This window comes from Oryctolagus cuniculus, chromosome 13, assembly GCF_964237555.1.
Source record: "Oryctolagus cuniculus chromosome 13, mOryCun1.1, whole genome shotgun sequence".
Taxonomy (NCBI): Eukaryota; Metazoa; Chordata; class Mammalia; order Lagomorpha; family Leporidae; genus Oryctolagus; species Oryctolagus cuniculus.
In genome coordinates this window covers 90,122,438-90,148,656 of record NC_091444.1, presented here as the reverse complement: position 1 = coordinate 90,148,656, position 26,219 = coordinate 90,122,438, and the positions used below count along the sequence as shown (strand labels likewise).

At 49.1% G+C, this 26,219-nt stretch overlaps 1 long non-coding RNA gene across 1 annotated transcript in view; it reads left to right on the top strand.

Moving 5' to 3' along the window:
• Positions 1 to 12,059, top strand: part of LOC103345741 (uncharacterized) — a 32,426-nt gene extending 20,367 nt beyond the window's left edge. Inside the window, exons 5-6 of the long non-coding RNA XR_011381647.1 lie at positions 3,598 to 3,702; positions 11,348 to 12,059. This is a non-coding gene — a long non-coding RNA (uncharacterized lncRNA). The remainder of the gene's footprint in view (positions 1 to 3,597; positions 3,703 to 11,347) is intronic.
• Positions 12,060 to 26,219: the final 14,160 nt, after the last annotated feature.

The window sequence follows — 26,219 nt, the reverse complement described above, 5'->3', positions numbered from 1 at the left end:
TTCATGCATCTCCAAGGGTGTTTGGGGAATAAACAAAAAGCTGAAAAAAGCCAGAATGCAGCCACCTCAGCCCTCCCTGCTCTGTTCACGTCTTCCACATGCAGTCACACATGTCATTCTGATTCAGCCTTTTTTCTTATGACTATGAACTTCCCGATCTGAGAAGACAAAATAAAAAGTGCTCTCAGGGGGTGATACTGATGGTGGTGTTGTCTTTGAAGGGCTTGAAATGAAACTGGGATGAGGAGGGGACTGGGTGAACATGCAAACAGCTGATTCGTCGTGAGGAAACCAGTAGTTGGCTCAGCCCCCAGTGTCGATGCGCGAGCAGATCCTTTCCCACAGCTGGGGTGGTGGTGGGGGGAACCACTTTGTCCATCATAGAAAAACAAGAATCATGCAGGCACTCTGTCTGGTCTTGGCTCCCAAATCCAATCACGAGCATTTGCTGGAATTGCACTGCCTGACTTCTACAGGGTGGGAGACTGAGGGAGTGACACGTGCTGTGGATGACAGCGATGTGAGGAGTTGTGTTTTTCCACCATGCAACGGCAGAAGTAAACATGGTAATCTTGTGTGCTTTTTTTTTCTAAATTAAATATTTTTGGATTTTATTTATTTATTTATTTTTTTAGTTTGAGAGGCAGAAGGAGACAGAGATCTCCCATCAGCTGGTTCACACTCTAAAAGCCTGCAACAGCCGGGGCTGAAGATGGAATTGGGAACTCAATCCAGGTTTTCCATGTGGGTGGCAGGGACCCAACTACTCAAACCATCACCAGTTCATCCCAGGGTCTGCCTTGGCAGGAAACTGGACTCAAATGTACACACTCCAATAATAGACTAGAGCATTTTTCTTAAAGATTTTATTTATTTGAGAGGTAGAGTTACAGCAGAGAGAAGGAGATACAGAGAAAGAGGTCTTCCATCCACTGGTTCACTCCCCAAATGGCAGCAACTGTTGGACCTGCACTGATCTGAAGCCAGGAGCCTGGAGCTTCTTCCGGGTCTCCCACATGGGTGCAGGGGCCCAAGCACTTGCACCATCTTCTACTGCTTTCCCAGGCCACAACAGAGAGCTGGATCAGCCGGGTCTCAAACCTGCACCCATATAGGAGGTTGGCATTGCAGGTGGCAGCTTTATCCATCATGCCACAGCACTGGCCCCAGATTTGCAGTTTCTTATCTCTGAGGACTTTCTCCTTCTCCCTGGAGCCAACCACCCCAGTGGCTCCTCCCCCTCCTCACAGCTGTCTACCTGTCCTTTTACCCATCTCTGGTGGGGGATGGGGTAGAACCTCCATGCTCTCTGGCCACATCAAGGTGTCCTAAGAGGTAGGTTGCTCTAACAGTCAACAATCTGAAGCCAATAGTAGCCACATAAACAACATGATAATGACTGTGTGTGTGGATAAGAGTTAAGATTATCCTCCTATTAAAACCATTCTCACCTGCATTTTGGCAAACTTCCTTGAGTGAGTAGGAAGGGTGGAAGTTGCATCCAGAGGGGCTGGAGATTAGCCTGGCCCTGACACACCTGGGGAGGCTGTCACAGGGGTGCCTGTGGCCCCTCACCTGAACCCTCATGAGAGACAGGGCACTAACCTTTGGTCCACAAAGCCTCCAGCCTATACCTGGCAGAGAACAGGCATGGGAGATGGGGTGAGAGAGATTCTGTGATGCAGCCTTCTGTACCCCACAGAGCACAGAACCCCCCTGAGGACTGTGAAAGGATAGTGTAGCCCAGTGCAGGATACAGGGTCTATAAAGGTCTACTGTCCTCAGCCACCACTCTGCCAGGGTTCCTGGTCCTTCCCCGGTACCTTCCCTGGCAAGCAGAGGAGAGACAGCTATAGCAAGCTGTGGGAAGCTGGAGCATAGTTTCATGGTCCTGCCCTCTTGGGAGTCAGGACCTTCCTCTCCCAAATTCCCTGGACACTGCAGCTGGATTGTCCCCAAAGCACCCCTTTCTGCACATAAATATATGAATGACAGGTGCAGATGGGGTAGGGGAACAGTCCAGAGAGACCAAAACAAAGGGAGCACCCCCTGGCTGCTCCTCCCTCCAGGGATAGCAATGATCTCCCTTCTGCTCTCTTCCAGGCAAATTGAGAAGCGGTCTCCTTACCAGAGAACAAGTCAGATGCGAGGTTACAAGCAAGTGGATCCTCCGTGCAAGGTCAAGGTCAGGCAGGGCAGCTGACACTCTGGTTTGCACCCTCCTTCCATGCTGAGTTGGGGGATGTCTGTGTCTACACAAGGGCGGGGGAGAGTTTGTGTCTCCCCAGAGCCAGACAGAAGCAGCTGAAGCTCCTCTCTCATTGTGGAGCTTTGGCATTGTCTGTGTCAACCCAGGTGTGGTCCGCCAGTCAGAATCTGGGAGAGGGCAGCTGGACTCCGCAGTCTAACAAGGTCCCCGGTGACACATGAGGAACACTGTTGGGGAGCAGCTGCTCCAGGGACAGGCACACCATGGACAACCATCCCCCATGGCAGAGTCCATGCTGCTGTGGTGGTGGCTTGTGCCCATGGCCATGTTCCCTCTCAGCATTCGGGGATGTGCTCACTGGGGGCTGGCTGCAGGAATTAGCACTGCAGATCTCTGCTATAAGAAGCCATGGAGGGCCGGTGCCGTGGCTTTCTAGGCTAATCCTCTGCCTTGTGGCGCTGGCACACCGGGTTCTAGTCCCGGTTGGGGCGCCGGATTCTGTCCCGGTTGCCCCTCTTCCAGGCCAGCTCTCTGCTGTGGCCAGGGAGTGCAGTGAAGGATGGCCCAAGTGCTTGGGCCCTGCACCCCATGGGAGACCAGGATAAGTACCTGGCTCCTGCCATCGGATCAGCGCGGTGTGCCGGCCGCAGTGCACTGGCCACAGCAGCCATTGGAGGGTGAACCAACGGCAAAGGAAGACCTTTCTCTCTGTCTCTCTCTCTCTCACTGTCCACTCTGCCTGTCAAAAAAAAAAAATTAAAAAAAAAAAGAAGTAAACCACTCTGGTTCAGCATGCTGTTGCCAAATGAGAAATTCCCCCCTTAAAGGATGGTCTCTTTTTTTTTTTTTTAGATTTATTTGTTTATTTGAAAGTCAGAGTTAGGCAGAGATAGGAGAGGCAGAGAGAGAGAGAGAGAGAAAGGTCTTCCATCCAATGGTTCACTCCCCAGATGGCTGCAACGGTTGGAGCTGTGCCAATCTGAAGCCAGGAGCCAGGAGCTTCTTCAGGTCTCCCACATGGGTGCAGGGGCCCAAGGACTTGGGCCATCTTCCACTGCTTTCCCAGGCCATAGCAGAGAGCTGGATCAGAAGTGGAGCAGCTGGGTCTTGAACTGGCACCCATATGGGATGCTGGCGCTTCAGGCCAGGGCATTAACCCACCACACCACAGCGCTGGCCCCAAGGATGATCTTTCTGTCATGAGAGTAGTTTGTCTGCCCATCTCAGGTTTAACACAGATGATGAAAACAACCCTGCTATGGCCACCACACCAGCAACCATGATTCTGTTTGTTGCTCCTAGGGATTAGTCTTACAGAGCCCTTTCTTATGATAAGATCTAGAGCCACGGAGCAATCCTTCTTTGTCCTCTCTTCTTTCCTTCTGGAGATTTTATACTGTGGGTGTTCCAGAGAGAAGAGACACAGTGCCTGTCTCTGACAGGGACAACGAACAAGCATCTAGAACCATTGTGCCGAATTGGCAGCAGGAGTGGTAGGTGTGAGGGCGGGAGCTGTGAGTGAGGAGGGAGGGGTGCTCCCAGGAAGGAGCAAGGCCTCCCATGAGCCCTGCAAATGCAGCAGCAGTTTTGCAGGGAAATACACCAAGGAGAGAAGCCTTTCTCACTCAGGGAACTCTGAGCGGCACAGCACAACTGGGGCTTGGGGTGTGGGCAGGAGGGAGCAGGGCACAGAAAGGCAGGTAGGAGAGTGTTTAGCATCCTGCCAGTGGATGTGGCACTTACCTGGGCAGAGGAGGGTTTGAGGGATTGGGGAGATTGCCAAGGACGTGGACCGACCGGGAGGAGGCAGGGAGGGCCTCATGCAGAGAGCCAGCCACCTGCCCAGAAAGGCCTGGCTGATGAATTAGTGCTGGGCTTGAACCAGCAGAGAGTTCTTGTAAACTAAGTACCTGGCATGGATTGCCTCTCCTCACTACCCTCATGCCCAGTCTGAAGAAAGACATTGGTGCCCGGGGTTAAATCGATTCAAAGAAGACAGAGAGGTAGTGGCAGGATAGCTGGAACCCAGTGCCCAAATCCACTAGATCGCTAATGTATTCCTACCTAAAGAAAGCCATAAAACTGGCCTTTAAATGACCTGCCATGATTTGAATGTCTCCTCAGAAACTCACGTGGAAACTTAACCCCATATATGTTGATTATATTGAGAGTGGGGTCTTTGTGAGGTTATTAAGATTAGATAAGTTGGACCCAGTGCTATGGTGTAGCAGGTTAAGCTGCCACCTGCAGCACAGGAATCCCATATGGACACTGGTTGGAATCCTGGCTGCTCCACTTCCCATCAGCTCCCTGCTAATGCACCTGGGGAAGCAGCAGAGGACAGCCCAAGTGCTTGGGCCTCTGCACCCTTGTGAGAGACATGGAAGGAGCTCCTGGCTTCAGCCTGGCCCAGCCCTGGCTGTTGTGGCCTTTTGGGGAGTGAACACCGGTTCCCCAAATAAACTTCAATTCTTTATAAGTTGCCTGGTCTTAGGTACTTTGTTACAGCAATAGAAAAAGACTGATGACATCCAAATAGAAAAGTAGGCAAAGAACATATATAAAGGCAAGCATTAAAGTAACATACCGAAGCACAGAGAACATAAAATAAGAAATACACAAGCCAGAGTAGGTGTTTGGCACAGTAGCTGAGTCACCACTCGGGATACCCATGTTCCATATTGGTTCAAGTGCTGACGCATCCATTTCCAAAGCAGCTTCTTGTGAGAGACAACATAGATTGAGCTCTGGCCTCCTGGCTTTGGCCTGGCCTACCGTGGCTGTTGTGGGCATTTGGGGAGTAAACTAGTAGATGGACAATCTCTATCTGTCTCTCTGTCTTTCAAAACTAAAATTAAATAAAGAAAAAGTAAAAAAAAAAAAAAAAGGAAATACATAAACTGATACACATGACAAATAGGCAACATTCTTGGTGACCAAGGTAGCGATCATTTTAGCAACAAGAGTTGGCGCTACCCACATATCAAACTGGCGGATACTCGAGAGCCAAACACAAATCTGAGAAGTACGTCCTCCCCCAGTGCTGCTAGGCATGGAAATTGGAAACTTTCCTAGAACACAATTTGGAAAATTAAGACCAAAAGCTATAAAAATGTCATGTTCTGTGATCTTACTTTCAGGAATCTATTTTAAGGGAATAATACATGAGGAACATTACACAGATGCTCGGGAGAGTGTTTCTGATGCTAACCCTGAACAGGAAGCCGTGAGTCACCTAACAAGACTCACCCAATTTGATGAAGTGTGGTGTGTGGGGTAAGAGGGACCACTGGGCACCAGTAGGCGGGCTGGCATTGTGGCACAGTGGATTAAATCTCTGTCTGCAATGCTGGCATCCTAGATCAGAGCGCTAGTTCAAGTCCCAACTGCTCCACTTCCAATCCAGCTCCCTGCTAATGCTCCTGGGAAAGCAGCAGAAGATGGCCTGAGTGCTTGGGCCCCTGCCACCCACGTTGGAGACCCAGATGGAGTTCCTGGCTTCTGGCTTCATTGTGCCATTTGGGGAGTGAACTGGTGGAAGGAACATTTGTGTGTGTATGTCTGCCTGTCTGTCTCTCCCTCTCTGTAACTCTGCCTTTCAAATAAAATAAATCTTTAAAAATAAAATAGAATAAAAATGGAGGTATGTGTATGGACTCAAAGTTTTTTTTTGTTTGTTTGTTTTTTTGTTTTTGTTTTTGTTTTTTGACAGGCAGAGTGGACAGTGAGAGAGAGAGACAGATAGAAAGGTCTTCCTTTGCCATTGGTTCACCCTCCAATGGCCGCCGCGGCTGGTGCGCTGCGGCAGGCGCACCGCGCTGATCCGATGGCAGGAGCCAGGTGCTTCTCCTGGTCTCCCATGGGGTGCAGGGCCCAAGTACTTGGGCCCTCCTCCACTGCACTCCCGGCCCACAGCAGAGAGCTGGCCTGGAAGAGGGGCAACCGGGACAGAATCCGGTGCCCCGGCCGGGACGACAACCCGGTATGCCTGCGCCGCAAGGCGGAGGATTAGCCTAGTGAGCCGCGGCACCGGCCGACTCAAAGGTTTTTAAATGACAGAAAATGACCCCAATACCAGCTTATTAAAAAGGTCAGAAGGCCCTTATTAAGCTAGCAGAGATTAAACTACAAAATCAGCATGCTCCGAATTTTATTTTTAAAAATGTGTTTGCATACAACTGGCCCTCTGTGTGCATGACTTCTGCATCCATGGATTCAACCAACTGCAGATCAAAAACTACTCTGGCCGGGTGTTTGGTTTAGTAGTTAACGGCCACTTTCATTGTCCACATCCCGTAACAAGGAGCCTGCCTTTGAGTCTTGGCTCTGCTCCTGATTCTAGATTCCTGCTAATGTGGATTTTGAGCAGCAACAGGTGACGGTTCAAGTCCTGGGCTCCCTGTAATCCACGACATACATATTACCTTTTAATAATTTTTTTTTGACAGGCAGAGTGGACAGTGAGAGAGAGAGACAGAGAGAAAAGTCTTCCTTTTGCCGTTGGTTCACCCTCCAATGGCCGCTGCGGCCGGCGCACCGCACTGATCCGATGGCAAGAGCCAGGTGTTTATCCTGGTCTCCCATGGGGTGCAGGGCCCAAGCACTTGGGCCATCCTCCACTGCACTCCCTGGCCACAGCAGAGAGCTGGCCTAGAAGAAGGGCAACCGGGACAGAATCTGGTGCCCCGACCGGGACTAGAACTCCGTGTGCCGGTGCCGCAAGGCGGAGGATTAGCCTAGTGAGCCGTGGTGCCGGCCCTTAATAATTATTTTTTAAAAGATTTATTTATTTGAAAGTCAGAGTTACACATAGGAGGAGAGAAAGAGAGAAAGAGAGAGAGAGAGGTCTTCCATCCACAGGCTCACTCCCCAGATGGCCGCAATGGCCAGAGCTGGGCTGATCTGAAGCCAGGAGCTTTCATCTGGGTCTGCCACATGGATGAAGGGGCCCAAGCACTTGGGCCCATCTTCTACTGCTTTCCCAGGCACATTAGCAGGAAGCTGGATTGGAAGTGGAGCAGCTGGAACTCGAACCGGTGCCCATATAGGATTCTGGATCACAGGCAGCAGCTTTACCTGTTACGCCACAACACGGACTCTTTAATAATTATTATTTTTTTTATTTGACAGGTAGAGTTACAGACAGTGAGAGAGAGAGAGAGACAGAGAGAAAGGTCTTCCTTCTGTTGGTTCACTCCCCAAATGGCCACAACGGCCGGCGCTGCCCTGATCCATAGCCAGGAGCCAGGTACTTCTTCCTAGTCTCCCATGCGGATGCAGGGGCCCAAGCACTTGGGCCATCCTCCCAGGCCACAGCAGAGAGCTGGACTGGAAGAGGAGCAACCGAGATTAGAACCTGGTCCCATATGGGATGCCTGCGCCGCAGGCGGAGGATTAACCAAGTGAGCCACAGCGCCGGCCCCCTTAATAATCATTTTTTACAACTAGCCTAAAAATACGCTTGTCCCACTCTGGTGACCCTGGGGACTGTCTAAAGTTGCAGTCGGGCAGTGCTGCTAACAGCCATGGGGGTGGGGGGCAGGGCAGATGGAGTGGCAGGTGGTCTGTCTGTCAGCAAGGTGTAGAGAGGGTTCCCTTTGGGTGGCCTCAGCAGCCCCTGCAGAGGGCTTGACCAGGGGTGACCACTGGGTGATCACTGAGGCATGAGGGGGAGATGGCTCTTCTCCCTGGAGAGGGAAGTGGGTGCGTAGGTGCAATTCTGTAGCCCATGGAAGGGTCTCAGGGCCCTCTTGTCTCCTTTTCTGTACCTGTCCCTTACACACTGGGCTCCGGGCTCTTTATGATGCCTCCTGACTGATGGGTGCCCTCTTGGGTGCTGTCCCATCTATTCCTGTGTGATAACCTTCACTTCCTATCACAGGAAAAGGGAGCTGATTGGATGAGTTCTTGCTCATACACAAGTAATTAATGATTAATTTTATGGAGGGGCTGGTGCTGTGGCGTAGCAGATAAAGCCGCCACCTGCAGTGCTGGCATCCCATATGGGCGCCGGTTCAAGTCCCGACTGCTCCACTTCCGATCCAGCTCTCTGCTATGGCCTGGGAAAGCAGTAGAAGATGGCCCAAGTTTTTGGGCCCCTGCACCTATGTGGGAAGACCCGGAAGAGGCTCCTGGCTTAGGCTATTGTGGCCAATTGGGAAGTGAACCAACAGATGGAAGGCCTCTCTGTCTTTCTCTGCCTCTCCTTCTCTCGTATAACTCTGACTTTCAAATAAATAAGTAAATTAAAAATTTTTTTTTTACTGAGCCAGGGATCCTGTGGCTCAAAATTGAGCATTTGAAAAAAAAAAAAAAGCCACACACACACACACACACACACACACACACAAAGCAGCCATCCTTTTGGAAGTATTTCAGGTCATGGGACAGGCCAAAGGGAATGTCTTTGGAACCTGGGTCAAGGGACACTAGGTCCCTTGCTGCTGAGGTCTGGAGAGAGCTGAATCTCTATCCACCCTGCAGAGGCCCCGAGGGAGACACTGATGCCAGTGTAGACTCCTCACCTGTCCAACCAAGTTAAAGAATTCTTCTGAAAGCCTGTCCCAGTAACCGTGGAGGGCCCCTGGGTCATCCTGGGGCCTCCCAGAGAAGCTGACTCCACTAGGCTGAATCAGCTTTAGGTCTTCATTCATTACGTATTTGCCAAGTGTTGGCATTGTCCCAGCCACTGGGACACCCATGGATCAAGGGGCTTGCGTGTTTTGCTCACTTCCCAGTGCCCAGAACATCCCCTCAGTGTGAAAACAGAGTGAGGGCTACAAGACCTGACTTTCTGTGCACTGTTGGATTCCTAATTTTACTGGAGGGCCAGCTTACACATGCCTGTTGCTTAGACAGTTTGGAGGGCCTTTTCAAGGACAAAAAAATAGATATCATAAACTACAAGGTTTTAAAAAACCTTACAAGGTCATGCTATGATAGGATACAGGAAAATAATATAATCTTTTCATTAACTAGCTGACTGCCACATCTCTGTAATGTCTTTCCAGACTAGCTCCTGGCCCCATCCATCCCAGCATTAATGTGCCAGCTTGGCTCACATGCTTCCAGTGCTGGGCTTTGTAGGATACATTTAGGCCATGGCATGACTCTGACACCATGCTACAGCGTTGGGCTGCTCCACAAGTCTGCACTGTGGGCTGGGGTGGGGGGATCCTGGGAGCTGTTCCCGAGGTGGCTATGTGTGGAGGTGATGGTGAGCACAGAACTGCAGCCCACTAAAGCTAGCAAGAGCCTGAATCACCTATAGCTACCGCATTCCTAGGAAAAGAAATGTAACAGAGGGAAAGTTGTGCTTATCTCACTTCGGCAAACTTCACTAAAAAACTACCATCATATGCAAGCATTGCTATTCCCAGAGTCTTGATAAGGACTTCTGCAGCTTATTATAATTAGCTTTTTTTTAAAGATTTATTTATTTGAAAGGCAGAGTTACAGAGAGGCAGAGGAGAGAGAGAGAGAGAGAGAGAGAGAGAGAGAGAGGTCTTCCATTCGCTGGTTCATTCTCCAAGTGGGTGCAACGGCTGGAGATGTGCTGATCCAAAGCCAGGAGCAAGGAGTCTCTTCCTGGTCTCCCATGTGGGTGCAGGGGCCCAAGGACTTGGACCATCTTCCACCGCTTTCCCAGGCCATAGCAGAGAGCTGGGTCAGAAGTGAAGCAACCAGTACTCGAACCGGCACCCATATGGGATGTGGACACTGCAGGTGGCGGCTTTACCTGCTACACAACACCAGCCACATAATTAGCTTTACTATAAAGTCACATTAGGAAGTATCTGTCGAGCTGCATAAAAGACGTAGCTCCAGCCCCTGATGGGCTCATGTTGTGGGGAAGAGACCCGAACTTGCAGGACCTGAGACATCTTGTTGCGACTGGGATCCTAAGTCTGCAGAGGGGTCGGCTGAGCAGCAGGGACCTGGAGCTGACCTCGGAGTCAGACAGGCCTGGATTTGGCTCAGTGCCTTAGAAAGTCAAACATTACTCACTGTTCTAGCATCTAGCATGTCCTCAGGGTCAGCTCGAAGGGCCCTGAGGCTCAAAGCTCCAGGCTGCTGTTGAGAAAGGATCTTTATGCTACCTTCCTGAGCATCACGGGAATTGTTCAGGAACAGAAGAGGCAGTAGGTTTGTTCAGAGAACTCAGAGAAGCATGAGAGCCCTTTTCCTGAGCGGAAGTTAAGAACCAGAGCCCTCTTGGGCTCTTGAGTTGGTGGCAGAGAGGGACGGCAGACTCAGAGGTGAGTTTTCATGGACTCCCATGGTGGGTTTGGGAGCCAAGAGCCTCCCTTCGGTGGTCATCATGATGTCAAGTGTAGCTGGGGTGGGCCGGTGCTCCAGCTCACAGAGGAAGCCACCGCCGCCAAGGCCAGCATCCCTTATGGGTGTCAGATTGAGACCTGAGTGCTCCACTTCATACCCAGCTCCCTGTGAATGCACCTGGGAAAACAGCAGAAGATGGCTCAAGTGCTTGAGCCCCTGTCACCCACAGGGGAGACCTGGAAGAAGCTCCGGGCTCAGTCTGGCATGGCCCCAACCATTGTGGCCATCTGAGGAGTAAATCAGCAGATGGAATATCTCTCCCCCTGTCTCTCCTCCTCTCTAGCTCTGTAACTCTGCCTTTCAAATAAATAAGTTAAAGAAATTCTTTTAAAAAAGAAGTGTAGCTGGGGTAGAGAGAAGGGAACGTTAGAGGTCAGGGTCAGCCCGAGAGACCATGCAACGCACTTCTCTGGGTTTCAAACACTGCCTGCTTCTTGGCTGCATTACCTGGTGTCCGGGCTGGGCTGTCTCCCTCCCTACTTTACTCTGGTCCACTGGGCTCCTCCTCCTCACAGTTCTGCTGGCCCTCCAGCCCCAGACCCTGCCTTACTCAGCTGCTGGGCAGGGGACACAATGGCCCTGAGAACATAGGAGAGATCGGTAGATGAAGTCAGTACTTTGATGACCTCCAGCTGAGTCCTCAAGCCCCATCCTGTAGGCTGCTGAGTACACGGGTCAGCATCTTGGGTGCCTTGGATGTCAGCTTGGCCAGTGTTTCATGTCCTAGACAAGGCTGTTTGTTCTTAGAATCCAGCCCTCTGGCCACTCTTCCAATAAATCCCATTTCCTGTTTTTCAGGAGAAGCTGGATCAATGGCCAAGAGGGGATGCTGCTTTTTAGTATGCAGTCAGGTACCTGTGGGAGGAGCAGGCTGGAGGCACTGTTGGCGCAGAAAGCAGAGAAACATTTTCTACCTTCAGAAGAAATTGGGTCATCAGCCTGCGTAGGAGCTAAATCTTTCATTGCTTTCAGCATCTTAATTCTTTACCCTCTTCCTAAATTTAGTTCCACAACCTCTAAGGAATTTTCTGGTTACATGCTAGCTGAGCCATTGTTTTCATAAAAACCCAAATCTAAATCCCAAAGGAAATTAATCTGAAAATCCTTGATTCTGTATCAGGCTTGATTTGGTGTTTTCATTTTATGGAAACCAACTGATGAGAAAGAAATTTTAAAATCTGGGAGCAGTGTTGTGATGTAGAGGGTAAAACCACTGCCTGCAGCATCAGCATCCCATATGGACACAGGTTCGAGTCCCAGATGCTCCACTTCCAATCTAGACCCCTAATGCACCTGGGAAAGCAGTGGAAGATGGTCCAAGTCCTTGAGCCCCTGTACTCATGTGGGAGACCCAGAAGAAGCTTTTGTCTCCTGGCTTTGGTCTGGCCCAGCCTTAGCCATTGTGGCCATCTGGGGAGTGAACCAGTGGATAGAAGACCTCTCTCTCTCTCTCTCTCTCTCTCTCTTTGTAATTCTGACTTTCAAATGAATAAATAAATCTTAAAAAAAAGATTCCCTCCGTTCTCATCTCTGCTGTGCCCTTTCTGCTCAGGAGTGCCCCGAGACACTCAAAGACATGCAGAGCTCTGTATAAACCAGACACAAGCTGAGCACTGACAGTGGCAAGCGCACCATCCAGAGGAAGCTTTGGGAGGAGGAGACATACCCTGGTGTCAGTCTGGCCCTGATATCATTTACTGCCTAATCCGCCACGGCTGGCTGCCCAGGGAATGCCATCTGAGCCCTTAAGTGAGTCCTGGGGGAAACTTCTGTCCCTGAGGACCCCAGCGGGCAGGTTTGTAAACGTCTGGACCTATAACTTGCACTGTGCTTGGGGAAGAAGGCACTGGCACTGGGTTTTCTTTGTCAATTTGTGCCCCATGGTCTCAGCATTCTTTCTCATTGTCTTCTCAGGAAACAGCACAATTCAGGTCAGAGCAAGCTGTTCTAATCGCATTGCAGTCCTAGACCCAGAATCTGCGGCGTTCTGAAGATGTTCCTTGCTCCTGAAATAACTGGGGAACCTCTTGTGATTTTTGAAGGCATCATGGGGAATGCTAGAAGTCCCCAAAAGATTTGAATCAGGCAGGGATTTTTTTTTAAGTTTTGAAAAGGAAAATACAGTAGATCCTAAGAAACTATTGCTCTGCTAAAACTCCTGGGATCGATGGTTGAACATCTGATTTGTGAATATTAGGAAGAGAGTACAGAGACTGCTAGAAATGTGTGTGAGTTCTGAAAGCACAGATCACGCCAAGCTGCTTCTATAGTGGGGCTCAGTTAACACTTCTGAGTAATCCCGTGGGGGGACTTCTGTTAAATTTCATCAGACATTTGACATAAAAATCCCATGGATAAAATGGAAAAATAGGGACAAGTACTGTGGCGTAGTGGAGTTAAGCCTGCAGTGCCGGCATCTCATAAGGGCAACGGTTCTAGTCCTGGCTGCTCCACTTCCAATCCAGCTCTCTGCTACAACCTGGGAAAGCAGTAGAAGATGGCCCAAGTCCTTGGGCCCCTGCACCCACATGGGAGACCTGGAGGAAGCTCCTGGCTCCTGGCTTCAGATCAGCACAGCTCCAGCCATTGTAGCCATTTGGGGAGTGAACCAGAGGATGGAAGACTGCAATCTCTCTCTGCCTCTACCTCTCTGTAACTCTGCCTTTCAACTAACTACATACATTTTTTTAAATGGAAAAATATTGGCTGTGTAGCAAGACAATTGGACAGATGAAAGGTCAGTTGATCAAACAATGACAGTGAAGAAGACTGGACTGGTACCACAGTGGATGATGAAGGGTTCTGTTCTCACTTCTCAATGACTGGAGTTAGAAAACTTTCTTGCCAAGGCTGTAGATAATATAAATTGGTAGAGAAGCTAATATGTTGATGACTAACTTCAATTTACAAACTTGACAGCCTGGACTGGCAGGCTCAGATCACTGAGCGAAAAGCTAACCAGGATGCCATTCAGGCTTGGACTTCGATTTTTAACTACAGGGAAAACATCTAAGAAATCCATGTGAACAGCAACTGAGGGGTCAAATAGACCACAATGTGATATGATTCTTTTTTTGTTTTTGTTTTTGACAGGCAGAGTTAGACAGTGAGAGAAAAACAGAGAGAAAGGTCTTCCTTCCATTGGCTCACCCCCGAAATGGCTGCTACGGCCGACACGCTGTGCCAATCTGAAACCAGGAGCCAGGTACTTCCTCCTGGTCTCCCATGCCGGTGCAGGGCCCAAGCACCTGGGCCTTCCTCCACTGCTTTCCTGGGCCACAGCAGAGAGCTGTACTGGAAGAGGAGCAGAATCCGGCACCTGGACTGGGACTAGAACCTAGGGTGCTGGCGCTGCAGGCGGAGGATTAGCCTAGTGAGCCGTGGCGCCAGCTGTGATATGATTTTTTAAAAATTGCCCACAATCCTGCACCATCTTGCGTGAGTACCTATATTGTGATTCTGTCTCAATACAACACAACTGGCTTACACCTAGTTCCTGCTAAGCCACATCCCACTTCAATTCTGGGCTCTGCATTTTAAGATCCAGGAAAAGGGATGAACCCCAGGCCATTGAGGTGTCCGAAGTAAAGAGGCTTCTGGAAGCAAGGTGTGTGTAGTTAAAGAAATTGTGTTATGTTGAAAGCATGAATAGTTTTAGTTTTTTTTCCTTTAAAAAGCCAATAAAAGGCACATTATAAAAACTAGGGGTACAAACTAAGAAGCAGCAGGGGAGAAAACACCTGTATCCCATATTCCCTCCACATTTTGGGGGGAGATGAGGAGACTGGGGGTGGTGAGACGGTGAAGAGCAAGTTTGGTGAGGGCTCAGAGGTCCCGATTTGGCTTCTGAGGCTTGCTTGCCCCATTGCCAAAATGAAGGGCTTAACTCAGTGCTCCTTCGGGTCACTTCCAGTGTGAAAAAGGAATGACTTCCCTATAGGACAGGACCGAGTCTGAATAGTTGAAAGGCTCTAAGGTTGTCAAAGGGAGCAGGTTGATGAGCACTGTTCCAGATTCTGGCAGCTGAAGGCAGACTCTGGGTGGAGTAGCAGCCACGTACATTAAGAACTGGACTTTCTGGTTGTGCAGAGCTACTTGTCAAGCGCTGAGCACCTCCTATGGGGAAAGCGATGGTGCCCTTTCAGTTTCAGTTCAGCCAAGAGAGAGTTTCTAAACCTTCCCGTAAGTTCCATGAGTCCCTGCCCCTACAAAAGTCTCATTGAGCTTGACACCATTCATACATTTTTTGAGGAAGGAAATTCTTACTGGCCAGAGGTGTTCTTCTGGTGTTCTTCTGCATTTTCAGAACCTTAAGCACTAAAAATGAAAAAGTTATCAGATATCAAGATTTTTCAAAAGGAAAGTCCAGTGAATTGAAGGTCATTGTCATGTCCCTTCAAGTTCCCAGTCTTGCAGCAAATGCCTACCTAGGAAAGAAAGGTTTTCTATTTTCACAGCACATCCTTGCCTAGTGCTGTCTCCATGCTCATTAGTTGAACATATGCTTAGCTGTGTTCAGGTACACTTTATTTTATTTTATCTTAAAAAAGATTTATTTGAAAGGCAGAGTTACAAAGAGACAGAGAGAGAGACAGAAAGTCTTTCATCCACTGATTCACTCCCCCAGATAGCTGCAAAAGCCAGAGCTGGGCTGATCCGAAGCCAGGAGCCAGGAGCTTCTTCTGGGTATCCCACATGGGTGCAGGGGCCCAAGCACTTTGCCCATCTTTTACTACCTTCCCAGGTCATAGCAGAGAACTGGATTGGTGGTGGAGAGGCTAGGACTCAAACTGGCACCCATATGGGATGCCAGCACTGCAAGTGGCAGCTTTACCTGCTGTGCCACAGTGCCGGCCCCTCCAGGTACATTTTAATTTGAATTATACATTGCACTCACAGAAAAGTATAGCTCTTTAAAACTTCTGTAATTAAAAAATTCATGGGGGCCAGCACTGTGGCTCACTTGGTTGATCCTCTGCCTGTGGTGCTGGCATCCCATATGGGCGCCAGGTTCAAGTCCTGGTTGCTCCTCTTCCAGTACAGCTCTCTGCTGTGGCCTGGGAGGGCAGTGGAGGATGGCCCAGGTGCTTGGGCCCTGCACCCGAGTGGGAGATCAGGAAGAAGCACCTGGCTCCTGGCTTCAGATTGGTGCAGTGCCAGCCATAGCAGCCATTTGAGGAGTGAACCAATGAAGGGAAGACCTTTCTCTCTGTCTCTTTCTCTCTCACTGTCTGTAACTCTACCTGTCAAAAAAAATTAATGAAATTTTCCCTCTTGTAGGTCTTCTTCCTGTTCCTTTCTTTTTGCTTTTAACTTGCCAGTAATAAAGGATTCCCAATATTTCAATATCCACTGTGATTTTTAAAAAAAATTTATTGATCTTATTTATGTGAAAGGAAAAGCAACACAAAGAGAAAGATGGAGTTATCTTCCATCTGTTGGTTCACTCCCTAAATGGCCACAACAACCAGGGCTGGGCTAGGCCAAAGACAGAATTTGAGAACTCTATCCTAATTTCCCACATGGAAAGTATGTGGGCCATTTTCTGCTGCTCTCCCAGGCACATTAGCAGGAAGCTGGATTGTAAGTGGAGCAGTTGTTGTTATTTATTTTTTATTTTTTTGACAGGCAGAGTTAGATAGTGAGAGAAAAACTGAGAGAAAGGTCTTCCTTTTGTTGCCTCACCCCTCAAATGGCTGCTACGGCCAGCGCACTGTGCCAATCCAAAGCCAGGAACCAGGTGCTTCCTCCTGGTCTCCCACACGGGTGCAGGCCCAAGGACCTGGGCCATCCTCCACTGCCTTCCCGGGCCACAGCAGAGAGCTGGACTGGAAGAGGAGCAACCGAGACAGAATCTGGCGCCCCAATCAGGACTAGAACCTGGGGTGCCAGTGCTGCAGGTGGAGGATTAGCCTAGTGAGCTGCGGCACTGGCTGGTATGTTTTTTTTTTTTTTTAAGATTTATTTTATTTATTTTAAGGAGTTACGCAGAGAAAGAAAGAGGTCTTCTATTTGCTGCTTCACTCCCCAAATGTCCACAAAGACCAGGACTAGGTCAGGCTGAAACCAGGAGCCAGGAGCTTTTTCCAGGTCTCCCACATGGGTACAGGGGCCCAAGTACTTGGGCCATCTTCTACTGTTCTCCCTCACCTCTTTCCCCTCCCTCTCCCACTCCCCCTGTCCCTCTCTGTAACTCTGATTTTCAAATAAATAATCTTTTTTTAAAAAAATTCATGGCTGGTGCTATGGCACAGCAGGTTAAAGCCCTGGCCTGCAGTGTTGGCATCTTATATGGGCGCCAATTCAAGTCTGGCTGCTCTACTTCCAATCTAGCTCCCTGCTAATGTGTCTGGGAAAGCAGCAGAGGATGGCCCAAGTATTTGGGTTCCTGCACCCACATGGGAGGCCCAGATGAAGCTCCTGGCTCCTGACTCCTGGTTCCTGGCTGTTGTGATCATTTGGGGAAGGAACCAGCAGATGGAAGAGCTCTCTCTCTAACCCTCTGCCCCTCTCTCTCTGTAACTCTGTGTTTCAAATAAATGTTCTTTAAAAATGTTGAGTATTTACCACCACAATAAAAGATCATTTGTGTTTTATGAGTTAACACAATCCTGACAGAATTTAAAATTTCCAAACCAGTGGCCAAATCAAGACACACAGCTGTAGAGCAAGGTTTCTCAGGCTCAGAACTACCCATTTTGGGCCAGGTAACTCTTTGGTTACTCTTTTGGCTGGTAGGATACTTAGCAGCATCTCTGCCCCCCTCTGACTAGTGACAATGGAATCCCCTCCACTGTGATGACAACCAAAGATGTCTCTAGACATTGCAAATGCCCTCTTGGGTGCAAAATCACTCCCCATTAAAACCACTAGTAAGGATTTTCTAAATGACATGGGACAGGCTTTGGGTCTGATGATAAGCCCAGGGTGAATTATGGAATTCAGGACAAGCCAGGAAGCAGAGAGTAGATGAGACCAAACTCAGGCTTTTACAAGAACCTTCTCATGGAGACTCATGAGAACTCAAGAAGGTACCTTCCAAGGGTATAACCTCAATGACCTAAGGACCTTCCCCCCAAAGCACCACCCTGGGGACCAAGCCTGTAACATATGACCCTTTGGGGGAAATTCAACCTCCAAATAATAGCAATCAGCTATACTCACTTTCCCAATCCTCACACATTCCTCAACTTCCCAAGATTTGACTTTCATCACTTTATTAAAATCCCAGTCTTGAAGCTCACCTGATTAAACTCTTCCACAACAATTTTTTTTTCATTCCTCACCATCCTACACTACTCAGTACTGGTAACCACCACTCATCTGCAGTTTGAAGATGCTACCTCAGTTCTCTGCCGGCTTCTCTAGCCATATCTGTTCTTTATCATTCTTCTCCCAACCTGGGGTCATTTCCAAGGCACAGGGTCACCCTGTAGCTCTGCTTCCTAACAAGAAGAATCACCACTTATTATTACTCTTTGTTCAAAAAAGATTTATTTATTTGAAAGTCAGAGTTACACACACACAGAGGGAGAGAGATTTCCCATTCACTGGTTCACTCCCCACATGACCATTTAACCCACAATGGCCAAAGCTGAGTCAAGCTAAAGAGCAGCAGGGAGACAAGCACTTGGGCCATCTTCCACTGCTTTCCCAGGCAATAGCAAAGAGCTGGATCAGAAGTGGAGCAGCCGGGACTCAATCCAGCACCCATATGGGATGCTGGCACTGCTGGCACAGTACTGGTCTCTTATTTAATTTTTTTTAAATGCTTGCCTTTTGTATTCCTCTGCAAAAGTAATTATTTTCAAACACTTAAGAAATGATTAACCAAGTGTCCAGAAACACACATAACACAAGAGGATAAAATCAACAGGAGAGAAAATCAGAGCAAGAAAAGGACAGGGCAGAAAAACAGAACAGAGTTGGGGTAGTTTAATGTGCAGAAGTAGGCCAGGCAGGTGCCCACATCCATTCCAGGAGTGAAAGCAAGGGAAAACATAGATCCTGCATGCAGCACCCCGGCAATAATTGACAAGTCATTTTGTCAATAAACCCTGCAGGTTTCCCAGGGTGGGCAATGGCTGAAGGGTGCCCTGCTCCCAGCACTTCCCTTGTCCAGGTGTCAGAGAGAGCGCAGTCTGGCGGTTTCTGTCATAGGTCACCATGAGGCCAGTGCTCCAATACCAAATGCAATTCAGAAAAAGCAATTCTGGGAGCGCCAGATCCCTGCTCTTGGAGGACACTGGATTGGCTAGAGTGCAAGGAAAATTTAGAATGTTTGAACGCCTCCATCAGTGGAATAAGGACCTATGCATTAAGGCAATCCTCCTTGAAAACCGCATCCTTGCTCCCCAGCCTAACAGAGTTGGAACTGCTCCAGGGGAGCTACTTTGTGCTGCTTCATTAGATGGTAGATGTTTCCATTTTTTCACACACTTTATGAAGCTTCCTAAAAAGATCAATATCCTGGGGGCCAGCGCTGTGGCGAAGTGGGTAAAGCTGCCACCTTCAGGGCTGGCATCCCATATGGGCGCTGGTTTGAGACCCGGCTGTTCCACTTCTGATCCAGCTCTAAAGCAGTAGAAGATGGTCCAAGTCCTTGGGCCCTGCAACACATGGGAGACCCGCAAGAAGCTCCTGGCTCCTGGCTTCAGATCGACACAGCTCTGGCCATTGCAGCCAGCTGGGGAGTGAACCAGCGGATGGAAGATTCCCCCCTCACTCCCACCTCTGCCTCTCTGTAACTCTACCTTTCAAATAAATAAATAATTTTTTTAAAAAATGATCAATATCCTCATGTATGGTGGTAGGCTGACTGAGTATATGCAGAGAGGACTAAGAATTTCCTTGGAAACAAAAAACAAATAGGTCACCTAGGGCACACTGTGTCAGTGTTCTGTGCTTCCCATGGAATAAAGCAGCAAGAATTACAGTCCGGGCACTGTCTCAAAGCAGGTGCTCTGCACGCAGCCAGATGAGCTGCACACAGAATGCTATGTGCTGAAAAATTGCCATGGTCATCACACTGCTCTTCATCTGATGGCTTATTATCTAGTAGACAAGGTAATTAGGGAGAATTTCATGCTTCTTTGTTAGATGGATCTAAGAGTGGGAACACCAGGGAGGGGAGATTGCTTTAGAGGAAGACAGAGGCACCGTGCTGAGAGGCTTACGAGTGGGGACACGGAGGGAGAGATGAGGCAAAATGGAGAGAGAAAAATGGAGGGAGAGAGGAAAAGGCAGGGGAGAAGAAGGAGGAGGAGGAGGAAAGGAAAGAAGGAGAGAGAGAAGGGGAGAGGGGCCGAGAGCCCCCCTCCCTGGGGCATCAGTAGGCAAAGGTGGCAGTGGCCGAGATGGGTAGAGACACAGGGGCTTTTACCCAAAGAGCGGTCAGTGCCAGAGCTGAGCAGCTCTTCTAGGAGGTGCCCACGTGGTGGCCAGGGCCAGGGTCTGTGAGCATCTCTTTGTCTCTTCTTCTAAGTGAAAGTCTTAAGGTCGTTTTCCCAAACCCGACGCAGATGGGCGCCATGTAACTGCAGACCTGTGCGTCAGGATGGCGTTCCCTGTTCTGTAACCCTCTTCTGGTTCACGGGGACCCAGGCTATTCACTTGGGAATGTTTTTCCAGGCTTCTAGGAGGCACGCAAGCTGAGCATATTTTTTTTCTTTTAATTTGCGTTTATTTTATGATAATTTATTCCAGAGCCATAAGTTTTTTGTTTCTTTAGTTTCTTCTGGGATATCTTTTCCTTCTGTGCCACCTCCTCTTCTGCTGAGGAACAATCTGTTCCTTTTCCGTGGGGGATCATCCCAGCACAGCACGTGGAGCTCATGTTTGGGTTAATCCGGCCATGAACTCCGTAGGAACAGCGGTGCCTCTTGGGGCTCTGTGCACCTGGGTGTGTGCAATGACTAGAGAATCTGCATCCAAAATCTTCATTTCTGCAACACTTTGCAGTTTTAAGCACATGCAGAGTGTTGGGCCACTGACCCCCTGTGTCCAACCCCATGGCTTGGCCTGGTCCTACCTGTCAGTTCTACACCACAGAATGACATACTTGCTTCTTAAGGTGACACCTTCCACATACTTTGTGGCTTTTTGGATCTGCATACCCCTGATGGCCTAGGCAGTTTCTCGAGTGTTCTTACAGTGAATGCGAAGATTGGAACCTCTTGATTTGCACAATTTTATGGGGTTTTCTGGATCAAGTGAGTAGCGAACTGGTTTCACTGATCACCTAAGGCTGCTTGCAGGAAGAACACCAGTTTTGATTTTTCCCACGGCCAGTGTGGCCTTTAACAATATAGAGATTTATGAATACCGAGAGAAATCCAGTAAAGCAAATGCTTAGTGCAGATCCTGTCCAGGTAAAAGCACCTCCTATCACCATGTATTTTTCTATACAACAGTCCCTGGCTGTATCTCTTGTAGACAAGAGGGAAAGATCAGATAAACACTAGGGTTGTAACCAAGGCTTTTTTGTTTTCTTTCTTTTCTTAAAGGAATGGAGTGTGGAGGATTATACCCTATGAACAACATTGCCTATCCTTTATTAAAACAATTTTTGGAGCCGGCGCCGTGGCTCAATAGGCTAATCCTCCACCTTGCGGCGCCGGCACACCGGGTTCTAGTCCCGGTTGGGGCGCCGGATTCTGTCCCGGTTGCCCCTCTTCCAGGCCAGCTCTCTGCTATGGCCAGGGAGTGCAGTGGAGGATGGCCCAGGTGCTTGGGCCCTGCACCCCATGGGAGACCAGGAAAAGCACCTGGCTCCTGGCTCCTGCCAGGATCAGCGCGGTGCGCCGGCTGCAGCGGCGGCCATTGGAGGGTGAACCAACGGCAAAGGAAGACCTTTCTCTCCCTGTCTCTCTCTCTCACTGTCCACTCTGCCTGTCAAAAAAAAAAAAAAACAAAAAAAACCAAAACAAAACAAAACAATTTTTGTTCATTTATTTTAATTATCTGAGGTGGGGGGGGGGAGAGAAAGAGAGAGATTCCACCCACTGCCTGTGTAGCTGGACTTGGCTAGGCCAAAGCTAGAAGCTGGGAACTCACCCAGGTCTTCCATGTGAGTGGCAGGGACTCAATTACTTGAGTCATCACCTGTTGCCTCCCAGGGTCTACACATTCACAGGAAACTAGAACGAGGGGCAAAACCGGGACTCAAACCCAGGCACTCTGATAGGGGATGTGGTATCCCAAGAGGCAGCTTGACAGCCGAAGGCCCACTCCAAGTGTTTTCCTTTCCCTTTCTTCCTAAGTTCCTTTTCTTTGCTCTCATGTAGCAGCCTGGATCAGTCAGGGCTTTGACAGCTCCCTTCTGGGCTGGGAAGCCCCGTGAGTGCAGTAGCTTAGTTAGACCTGATCTGACTGCAGAGCCTTTGCTTGGACCCAGCTTTTCTCTCTGCAGGACCTTGCACATCTCAGAGGTGGCATGGATGCTCTGCTCCTGTGCCTGGGAGAAAGATGCACCATCAATAGGAATTGGGAATGCAGAAGAAGGGACTGACGGGGTTGGGGGGGATAAGAAAAGCTAGGCATGAACATCCAACAGGAGATGTCTACAAGCTGTGCACAGGAGATCACAGCCAATGAATGAGCTGGAAAGTTGGCTTGGACCTCCAGAAAGAGCCAGACCCTGAGATACTGAAGTCATGATATGGGGAGATAACCGCTGCTGTGTGGTTTCCTGCACAGGAGGGGGTGAGAAGAGAAGGGAGGCAAGAATGCGGAACTTGTGGTTGAAAAAGGACGAAGAGGCATAGAATCTCCCAGGAAACTGGAATGCCTGAGATGGAAAGACCTGGGACAGTCCAGTGCTTGCTTGTACATCACAGAAAGAAACTCTGGAAAGTCACATATCTAAAAGTCGGTAGAGGGGCCGGCGCTGTTACATAGTGGGTAAAGCTGCCGCCTGCAGTGCCGGCATCCCATATGGGTGCTGGTTCGAGTCCCGGCTGCTCCACTTCTGGTCCAGCTCTGCCATGGCCTGGGAAAGCAGTAGAAGATGGTCCAAGTCCTTGGGCCCCTGCACCCGTGTGGGAGACCTGGAGGAAGCTCCTGGCTCCTGGCTTCGAATCGGCTCAAGCCTGGCCATTGTGCCCAATTGGGGAGTGAACCAGCAGATGGAAGACCTCTCTCTCTCTCTCTCTGCCTCTACTTCTCTCTCTGTGTATTTCTGCCTTTCAAATAAATAAATCTTTTTTTTTTTTTTTAAAGTGTGGAGTGGATAGAGGACTTGAGTGTAGAGAATTGTCCAGAGACAAATAGGGAGGAGATGGCTGGTGGAGGGAGCTCTGTGTGGGAGGAGCCAGGAAGGGTGGGAGCAGAGCCCCCGGCTTGGAAACAACAGCATCTTCTTGGAGGACAGCTTCCCCTGACTCAGAAGGCCAGGATATTGAGACAGGATGGGAGGGCCCACTGAGGGAATGACAGTGACAGAGGCCAATGTGGAAGGGCTCTGGGAGATGGGAAATGAGGGCAGTTCAGCTGTGTACCCTGAGGGTGATGGCCTGTGACAGCCTGTGCAGCTCACGCTCCAGAAGACTCCCCATTCCACAGCTGGCCAGGCTCGGACTGGCAGGTTTGATATTGTGTCTGTGTGCCTGTGTAGCAAATAGTGGCTATTTTTCCAGCATCTTTTAGGGGTCCAGCCTCCTTACTACTGGCTCCTGGGGCTGCCCCCCACTGAAGGGTCCTTCTACCAAAGTTGAGGAAGCAGATTATCCACTTCCTGCCTACACCAGCACCTTGCAGCCTGGCCTCTGGGGTCTCCTGGGTGTCTACCCCTTTCCATTTCTTCTGCAAACTTTTTAGGCCATTCCATTTTTTTTCTGCCTTAAGAAACCAGTCCCATGTTGGATACATTTGCCACAGTTATTTCTTGTCATCTCTCTTCATTGGTCCTTACTCCAGCTACACAACAAATCGATACCATCATCCACACGGGCAGTCCTGTGGTGCTGTATGAACAGAGGATTCTGTAGGTGGAGGTTTATCTCCTCTGCTTTATAAATACAGTCTTCTCACAGCTGTGCCTCACTCATGCTCATCCCCAGAGAGGTTTGGTTTTGTTTCATTTAGTCCCACAGGTGTTATTAAGTTCTTTCTCCTCCTGTTCTTGTTATTTAAACACAAAGGCAAATATATAGATGGACATATGTTATTTTGCCTGCCCCTAGCATGTCCTATTCAGTGTGTTTCTGGTGGGGCTGTCCATCCCATCCTCCCACACAATCCCTGTCTACAGGGATAGGTAAGTGACCTGGCTTGGCCAATTATATCAGCCTGTTCTGGCAACATCTGACTTTATAATTGGAGATTCTCATTTGCAGCTGGTCTTCAGTTAAAGCAACACAAGTTTGGGGCTCCAGGTGGTGTTTTCTCCAGTTGTGTGCTTGAAGTCCATTTCAAGGGGAGAAGAAGAGGCTCTCAGAAGGAAAGCAGAGATCAAGGATAGAAAGAGAGTCCCAATGACATGGACTGAAACCCCCATGTCTAGCACCGCCTGGGGCCACACATGTCTTCTCTGTTTAAGCAGGTGAATTTTTCTACTGTCGCTTCCAAGTGGATAAATCTTGACAGAATAACACCTTTAAAAATTAGAAGGAAGGCAGTAAATTTTAATTATGGAATATAGGGACAAGCAAACTGGAAAAACTCAAATTATTTCTGAGCCTATTTTTCAGTTGCTTAAGAAAATGGTATATCAGGGTTGGTGCTGTGGCATAGATGCTAAAGCCACTGCCTGCAGTGCCAGCATCCCATATGGGCACTGGTTTGAGTCCCAGTTGCTCTACTTCCTATCCAGCTCCCTGCTAATGCTCCTGGGAAAGCAGCAGAAGACGGCCCAAGTCCTTGGATCGCTTTACCCATGTGGGAGACCTGGAAGAAGCTCCAGGCTCCTGGCTTCAGATCGGCCCAGCTCTGACAGTTGCAGCCATTTGGGGAGTGAACCAGCAGATGGAAGATCTCTCTCTCTCTCTCTCTCTCTCTCTCTCTCTCTGACTCTACCTCTCCTTCTCTCTCTGTAATTCTGCCTTTCAAATAAATAAATAAATCTTTAAAGAAAAAAAAGAACTGACAAAATCTTTGATAAAAATAAGTTTTATATATATATATGTTTGTGTGTGGTTGTGTTGTAGATTATAAAAGTGGGTCACACATTCTCCCATGCAGACAGCAGGTCCCTTTGCAATGTGTGTTCCCTGTTCCTCCTTTGCAGAGATGGATTTTATTTTTTTAAAGATTTATTTATTATTTTAAAGTCAGAGTTACACACACACACACAGAGAGAGAGAGAGAGAGAGAGAGAGGTGTCTTCCATCCAATGGTTCACTCCCTAGATGATTGCAACGGCCAGAGCTGAGCTGATCCAAAGCCAGGAGCCAGGAGCTTCTTCTGGGTCTCCCACATGGGTACAGGGCCCAAGGACTTGGGCCATCTTCCACTGCTTTCTCAGGTCATGGCAGAGAGCTGGATCGGAAGTGGAGCAGCTGGGTCTCAAACGGGCGCTCATATGGGATGCCAGCGCTTCAGGCCAGGGCGTTAACCCGCTGCACCACAGCGCCAGCCCCCCCAGAGATGTTTAGTTCTCTCTCCCTTGAAGCTCGGCCACTTTGCTTACCAGAATGTTAGAATGCAGCAGGAGAGATATGTGATATGCAGAGGCCAGTCCAGCCTCTGGAGGATGAGGCCAAGATGGCCCCACCCACAACCAACCAAGGCCATGCCAGGTTCATGGGTGAGGCCATTTTGAACCTTTCAGCCCAGCTCTCCCTGCACCTGAATGTGACCGTGGAGGAACAGCCCAGGTTACCCCGAGAGTCCCAAGGAATACTAAATCTCAGTTGTTGTTTTTTTTTAAGGTTCATTTGTTTTAGTTGAAAGGCAGAATTAGAGAGAGAGGGAGACACACACACACACACAGAGAGAGAGAGAGAGAGAGAGAGATCGATCGATCGATCTTCCATCCAATGGTTCACTCCCTAAATAGCTGCAACAGCCAGGGCTGGGCCAGACTGAAGCCAGGAGCCAGGAGTTTCTTCCCAGTCTCCCACGTGGCTGCCGGGACCCAAGGACTTGGGTCATCTTCCACTGCTCTCCCAGGTACATTAGCAGAGAGCTGGATCAGAAATGAGGCAGCCGGGACTCAAACCAGCACCCATTATGGGATGCCAGAGTTGCAGGCAATGGCTTTACCCACTACACCACAAAAACACCAGACCCCAACCTTAGTTGTTTTAAACCACTAAGTTCTGGAGTGAATTATGCAGCAAAAGTTCCTTGAAACAGATTGTGTCCTGTATCTCTCAGAAAACTCACACACGACCATTTCTTACACAGCATCCAATATTTGTGCAAGCATTAGAAACCAACTCTAGGTGTAGGCTTCCGGTCTAGTGGTTAGTAGCATGCTTGTTGGGACATCTGCAATCAGCATCCAAGTGCTGGGGTTCAACTCTGGGCTCCAGTTTCCTGCTAAGGCAGACCTGGGGAGGCAGGAAAGACAGCTCAAGTGATTGGGTTCCTGCCACTCACGTGGGAGACCTGGATTGAGTTCCTGTGGGCACGTGGGGAGTGAAGCAGCAAATGGGAGCACTATCAAACAACAAAACAAAAACCAAACAAAAACCCTCTATGTGCCTGCAGTAAGAACAAAGTAGAGCAG